The sequence below is a fragment of the Alosa alosa genome, chromosome 11 (assembly GCF_017589495.1).
Source record: "Alosa alosa isolate M-15738 ecotype Scorff River chromosome 11, AALO_Geno_1.1, whole genome shotgun sequence".
In the NCBI taxonomy this organism is placed as follows: domain Eukaryota; kingdom Metazoa; phylum Chordata; class Actinopteri; order Clupeiformes; family Clupeidae; genus Alosa; species Alosa alosa.
Window position 1 is genome coordinate 19,445,254 of NC_063199.1, and position 7,983 is coordinate 19,453,236.

General features: G+C 38.4%; 1 long non-coding RNA gene across 1 annotated transcript; it reads right to left on the reverse strand.

Annotated features, from left to right (window-relative positions):
• Positions 1-1,223: 1,223 nt before the first annotated feature.
• On the reverse strand, positions 1,224-5,777 carry LOC125303763. The gene is made up of 5 exons (XR_007195099.1): positions 5,758-5,777; positions 5,269-5,347; positions 4,652-4,720; positions 4,421-4,529; positions 1,224-1,332 (listed from the first exon to the last, which is right to left on the reverse strand). It is a non-coding gene; the product is annotated as an uncharacterized LOC125303763 (long non-coding RNA).
• Between the last annotated feature and the right edge of the window lie 2,206 nt (positions 5,778-7,983).

The window sequence follows — 7,983 nt, forward strand, 5'->3', positions numbered from 1 at the left end:
AGTAATATTATGGGTTATCGTATCAGTATCGGCCACAACAAACCAATAAATATCATTATTGGCCCAAAAATTCCATATCGGTGCATCTCTACTAACAATCAGCTTGCGACAGCAACAGAGAGCGGCCCTACAAGTTCTTTCTGCATTATTTTCTGTAAACCTTTTCAGATATTTAACACTTTTAAAGAGAACCACAAAAGAGTTGCTATACACTCTAAAAACAGATTAGTTGGATTAACCATGATATCAATCAATTTTAACCAATGTCATCATGTAATATGTGTCCGAATAACAAATTAGTTAGATTGACAAATTGGACTTTAGTTAAGTTTTTAACCAATTTTCATCAGTTGACAAATTAACCTATCCCACTAGGTTGCACTAACCAATTAGATTGTGTATTAAGTGTCCAACTAACTATTAGTCAAATTGACAAATCTGACTTAGTTAAATGTTAACCAATTTTCATTAGTTGACATATTAACCAATCTAACTAGGTTGTTTTAACCATTAGATCGTGTAATATGTGTCCGACTAACATATTAGTCAAGCAGATTGGTTAAATTTTCAACCAATTTTTCTCAGTTGAAAAATTAACCAATATAACTAGATTGTTTTAACCATTAGATCGTGTAATATGTGTCCGACTAACATATTAGTTAAGCAGATTGGTTAAATTTTCAACCAATTTTTCTCAGTTGTAAAATTAACCAATATAACTAGGCTGTATTAACCAACTAACTGATAACTAAATAGTTTATTGACAAATAACCAATGACTTAAGGTATTTTAAACAAGTTTACTGTTTAAAGACAACCAGCAACAAAACAACCCACCCATACACATATTCACCCACCTAAAACGAAACAAAAAGCATACAGGCTAATATACATAAGCATACATACAGGTGTAGTCACATACATTTAAACGCATAACCATGATCAAACTGGCATGGTGTTGCCCTCATCTGATATGAACTCAACGGATTTACACACAAACACATACATTACAGCACACACCCATACATATATAAATATTCACCCACCTAAAACAAAACAAAAAGTGTACAGGCTAACACATAACCATGAGCAAACTGGTGCACAATCAGAGCACAAGCCCTCATCTGTACACACACACACACCCACCACATATATAAATATTCATACAAAACAAAAAGTGTACCCACACACATACACAATCACACACATACCCACCACATGCATACCCTCATACACACACAGGTAAACACGTTCACATACACTGCCAAGTTGTTCCTTGTTTCAGGCATTCCTCATTCTTGGATTTTAGAAGGCCGGCTATATCTGTTGCAGGCTGGAGCGACAGAAAAAAACAAAAAAACAAAATATGAATATAAAAGAAAGTAAGCATATATTACAATTGACCGTGTCCATGAATATAATTAAGGTGCTCTAAGCGATGTTTATAAGCGAAAACATTTTTGTCACATAAAACAAATATCACCTGACCATCAACTAGCTGCCTGTCCCCTGAATACACTGTAAAAAAAGCGCGGTCTCTGGACAGCCCAGGCTCCAAACATGGCCAACAAAAACAGCCTGGTCCAGCCTGGACCATGAAACATAACATATTGTTCCAGCCAATCACTGATGAGATGCACGTTCAGGAGAGTTTCAGTTGCATGGGAGGGAGGGGGAGCGAGGGGTGAGCTAGCTCTCTGTTTCCTTTGAATGTCAACAGAAGTGACGTTACCGAACATCGCTTAGAGCACCTTTAATGCAAACTACTCGGCTTGTGTGACAAATAAAAGCAACCCCACACTAGCAGCTTAGAAGTCAGGTGTGATAGTTAGAAGTAATGCAGATGTGCACTATATACACACCACCAATATGTGACCCTGCAAGGGGAAACCAGTCGCTTTGGTAGTTATTGTGCTTACATGAACAACCATACACTAAGCTTTCCAACGATATGTATATCGAGGGTATTGCAAAAAGTATCACTAAGATAACCGCATCCAAAGTTGGCGTGGTTCTCCTGTTACGATACGCCAGAAGAGGAGAAAATCACCTTTTTAAGTAAATTGTCACGTGCGATAGTGTGAGGGCACAGCTAGTATTAGCCTTACAGTAGCAGGTGATCGATTTTTTTGAAGCACTGGATGACTGACTATGTGCAGTTTCATCAACCGACATTGAGTGTCTTTTTCTGCCCCCCTAGTTAATACCTGAGACGGTCATAAGGTGTCACTATATAATATAATTAATGTATTTCGGGGAAGTAAGGGGAGAGGAAGTCTGTGAGACACAGATTGTGTATAGGCTTTTAAAATGCGCTTAGGCCTACGCCAATGGAAAACGCATCCCTAAAATGACGCCAGGATATTTCTAAAAGTTTGTGCTTTTGACCGTTCATGTGCCCTGAAAGGCAATTCTTTCACATTCATATTCTGTAAATGGTTACATCTGCCAAGAATGATGGGAGAGCTGACACATTGAGTAACGATAGTAATGAGTAACATTTTAGCTCTACCGTAAAACCTTATAGTAAGGCGTGGACAGAGAGAATGACTGCTAATGTGTTGAATCTTCACCTAAATAAAGTCAGGGTTTAACAGTCTAAATCAGTGGTCTCCCCAGCGCACCTTCTAAAAATAGCCAACAGGTCGCCTGCAGATCACGCCTCTAAAAACACCCTCCATTGTGAAGTTTTCAATAGATATTTAAGTCTAGACCAGAACCATTTTAAGAATGTATATGGCCATACATCTACAACATTAAATTGATATTGGTGATACCTTACAAATTGTAGCTGCGTTAAATTTTAGCCTTTGGCTCCAAATCCGTTTCACATTCAATCTTTAAAGGGGAACTTGGCAACTATTTCAACGTAATAAACCCGTTTAGAAATCATTTGGATGGTTAAATGACCTGTTCCGGTGAAAATGGTGACTTTCCCCGCTGCGTCTAGCGTCCCCAGGCGGAAAACCAACCTTGCAACATTGAGACTACCGTCCCGGAAAGAGAAGTGAGAAACAAGAAACTCGTTTTAAATCGTGTTTCTTACCTTGTAACATCCACATAGTTCTGCCAAACTTATGCTAACCGTTTGCTAGCTTGTAAACAAATCCATGTGCTTTATCGTTACCTTTTCCCACAGTTTGAAATAGCATAATGCACAATTTCTCCAGCAGAGGGGGAAATCCTGCCAAGTTTCCCTTTAAACAACAACGGAAGCGGAGCGCATACACGCTGCTTGCATTCGACAGCATACAGTCTACACTTTCATATTGTGAACAAATTTCACGGATAAACATACGTTTTGACTGTTAAAGCAACACCAAATAACTTTCCCTCTGCACGCACGCTATTTGTTTATCCAGCACCGGCTTTGCAAATAACGATGTCCACAGACAAGGTAGAATATTTTGCACGATTTATGAAAGTACGATGTATTGCGACATCAGATGCAAGTCAAATTTGTAGTTTCTTATGTCTTGAACCATCGAACTACAGACCGACATTCATACCTAGGATCTGGCAAACTTACATAGATGCGGTTATAGCCGATAGAGGTCCGCAGTTTAATGCAGAAGTGCCGTTCACCCTGTTACAAGTTGATGAACCACTGAAACGATTTTGGAAACATTATTTTAAGGTACAAAAACTCTTTGGTGTTGCTCTAAACCCTGACTTTATTTAGGTGAAGATTAAACACAGTTAGCAGTCATTCCATTTGTCCACGCCGCTATAAGGTTTTACAGTAGAGCTAAAATTTACTCATTAGGCTACTCGTTACTCAATGTGTAAGCTCTCTATCGTTCTTGGCAGATGTAACCTAATATGAATGTGAAAGACTTGCCTTTCAGGGCACGAACGGTCAAAAGCAATTAACTTTTAGAAATATCCTGGCGTCATTTTACGGACCAGGAGAAGTTTTCCATTAACGTAGCACATTTTAAAAGTGGGCCTATAGCCTGCACAATCTGTGTACACAGAACTTCTTCTCCCCTTACTTCCCCCGAAATACATTAATTCTATTCTATAGTGACACCTTATGACCGTCCCAGGTATGAACTAGGGGGCAGAAAAAGACACTCACTCGGTTGATAAAACTGGACATAGTCAGTCATCCGCTTCAAAGTCACGCTACTGTAAGGCTAATAATTGCTGTGTCCTCACATTATCGCACGTGACAATTTACTTAAAAAGGTGATTTTCTCCTCTTCTGGCGTAATGTGACAGGAGAACCATGCCAACTTTGGATGCGGTTATCTTAGCGATACTTTTTGCAATACCCTCAATATACATATCGTTGGAAAGCTTAGTCAATGGCCGTTCATGTTGTAAATTTTACCAAAACGACTGGTTTCGCCTTGCAGGGTCACATTTCACAGTGACCCTACACTTCTGAGCAGTAGTATGTCTGTGTGATATCATACCTTATCGCAACATTGCCTGCAGCAGCACTTGCCTTCTTGCTTACACGACCTTAACATAGATCATCCCCCATCGGACTTGCAAAAGCAGGCTGGGACTGCTGGGTGGCACCTAAAAAAAATAAAACACCATTTGCCATACATCTGGTTATTGTTGATTAAGATCAAAATCATAGCATTAAAAAAATAAGGAAAGGTAAGTCAATCTGGCGTACAAAAATAAATTATAAATACCTTCTGAAGGCACACTTGCCGCCATCACCATCTATGTTAATTCTTGATATCAGTTTATTTGTGAGGACTCTGTCAATAAAAGATAGGATTAAACCAAATTATGCATGCATTACCACCAACACAATGGTAAACGTGGCTAAATTGCAAAATTCAAGACCATTTTAAGTAGCTGCAATAATCATGATTAGTTTCTGTATTAAAGGTTGTATCAGCGATAGCTAGCTCGCTACTCTCTCCCCCTCTCCCCGCATACAATTAAAACTCTCCTAAACGCAAGATCTTGTCAGTTATTGGTTGAAACACTTTATTTTGCCTTTGAGTGTTTGCCAACCCTTGTTGGTAGCAATTGTTTTTGTGTACAGATCTCAGAGCCTAGGCTGCCTACAGAGACGCATTTTTTTTGACGGCCTGCTTATGGGGCAGACAGCTAGCAGATCGTTAGGAAAGATTAGATGAATGTGATCATTTATGTTTGGGCCTTTTTTGGGCCTGAAATCGCTGATACAACCTTTAATGCATTACATAGCACATATGTCAAACAAATTAGAGAATGCACAATAACATACCCCATAGCCCTCACCATGGAAAAAAAATATATTCAAAACACAAACACTTACACCGCGTTGAAGGCAGCAGCGATGGCTACTAGACATCATCAAGCAGCAGGTAGTGCCATCAGGACAGACCAACTTTGACCTAGACAGTTGATGGAGCACACATAGCAACAGACACATAAAAACAGGGGATAAACTAAACACAGTTACAGACACAAATACATCCTCAAATACTTTTTGTTTACTTCTATACTATTTGGTAAAGTTGCAAGCAGTCTACAATGAAAGTAATGAGCGGTACGAAATTATGATTTATTTATGTATTTTTGGACAACATAGGCTACCGGTAAGTAAAGCGGGTAAGTAAAGCGGGAGATGTGTGTTGCTTATACTGTAAGCTGCAAAGCGCTGTGTGAAACACTAGAAAGGGTGTGTCGCAGTTCTGCCTTTTCACACCGCGACACAGGTTCGTGGATATGAGTATTGCGATTTAGGTTTCAAATTGCATATCGTTAAGCCCTAATGTAATTGTATGTGTGTGTGTGTCTCTACCTGATGAGTGAACTCTCTTGGCGGGCCCGTGATGGAAGTGGCACACATTTGGAATATTCCAGAATGCACTCAGCATTCTCAGGGAAGCAGTCCTCATAACACACAGTCTGTAAACAGAGGGAACAGAAGGAGACTAAGATTAATAAATTAAAAAACACACAGAACATGAAAAGACCATCACTGAAGCACTGCACACTCACATGCATGTTAGAGTAAACACATGTCTCAGAGCACACACACACACACACACACACACCCCAAGTTAGCAAGGTAACGTTAACAACTTTCATCTGTGTCTCATGGTAATAGACATGTAAAGACACTTTAAATGTAGCGGCTAGCTAAGTTAGCTAGAGCTAACCTACTTGTGCCAGATATTTCATTCAAACTAAGACTCTATTCATAACGACATCTCAGACAGAATTATTGCTAGATATGATATTAACACATCATTCAACACAGATATTCCACATAATGGTGAAGTTAGTTACTGGAAAAGTTAACATTCACAGCTAACATCGCTAATAGCATGTATGTTAGCTCGCTAGCTAATTCTAACATATTTGGTTAACATTCCATTATGAAAACAATAAAAGCTATATTTCTAATAAATTCCCGTTTTCAATTGACATACAAAGTACTTTAATTCTTACCTTGAATGATAAGGACAGGCAGAGTTTGAACAGCTTACACATGTAGTCAGCTGCATGACAGAAAAGTGACAGTTGAAGTCACTGGTGGCTGGAGTTGAAATGTCAGTCAGGGGTGGGGATGGGAATTGCTGTGTGCGCTGCGCTTTATCAAGAGTGTTAAAAACAATCGTAGCCTATGTGAAAATGATTAACTGTTGCCATTTCAGACTGTTACATTGAAATTGCTACTAAACTGATTGATAGAAGTGTCCAAACAATAGTAACATTAGCCTAGTGGGCTATTATTACTACTATTATGATTATTATGGTTCTCATATGGTGTGACGTCAATTTCAGATCAATTTGACTGATTTAACATTAATCATATTGACCCAAGTTTTATAGTGACTACATGTCCCTGTTGAACCTCTTTACAATCACAAGCAAGCCAGCTTGTAAAGCTAAAATAGTATGAAATTATGCTCAACATGTTGGTCAAAGCCTTGACTAATTCTTGACATCAAATTGACATCAAGGTGCCCGCTGGGTAGGGTATAGCCTACACTTTTTAGGACTAGCCTATACAGGCTGCAACTTCACATGAAAAAAAGTTCACTTCCCCTCAAATAGAAGACACAATTCAAGCAAGTGGTCCACACAAAATGCACCGCACTGGTGCATCTGCCAATTTAAGACCTAAATAAATATAGGCTATTTAATATAGGCTATTTGGTTTGTGAACCACTCCGCTTCAGTCAAGGGCTCGATGGGAGCACGACACAGTCCAAACTGCAGGGTCCCCCTGGGGAATGCAAGGGGCTGAAGGCATTGAGCGCCTTTAAGAAAACTATGTATAAGTCTATGTGAATCAACAGTCAAATCCTCCACTTAGATAGATAGATAGATAGATACTTTATTGATCCCCAAGGGGAAAAAAAAAAAAAAAAAACATTAAACTTTAACATGCTATGCAGAAATGGCAGCCATGTACACAGGACCTATAGGCCTAGCCTACTTTCACAGAGGGGGCCTTACCCTAATCAAGAAAATTCTGTCATAATTTCAATATAGCCTAACAAAGGCAAAGTGTAGGCAAAACTCCTGAAGCTTCACAAATACAGGCTAGGCCTATTTTATATTTTAAATGTTAGACTTCAAAGACCTAATGAAACCCTGGATATGGTACATTCAATGTAAACCGATAACTCTTGGTTAAATTAACAGATAGCTGGTTAAACAATAATATTTGTTATTTCATTTTCTTAAAGTGAGTGCTGACCAATTAAATTGGTTGTTGAGAAAAAAAATCCATGAACAAATGAGATAGGTTATCCATTAACCAATGTGTCTTAGTTAAATTAACCAATATTTGCTTAACTAATGATGTTGGTTAATGAATAACTAATGTATTGGTTTAATAATTACCAATATGTTTGTTAAATTAACTAATATATGCTTAACCAACGATATTAGTTGTTTTTTTAACCAATCTGTTTTTAGAGTGTAGGGACTGCCCTACACTCTAAAAACAGATTGGTTAAAAAAACAACTAATATCGTTGGTTAAGCATATATTACGAAGGACCAAACAAAAC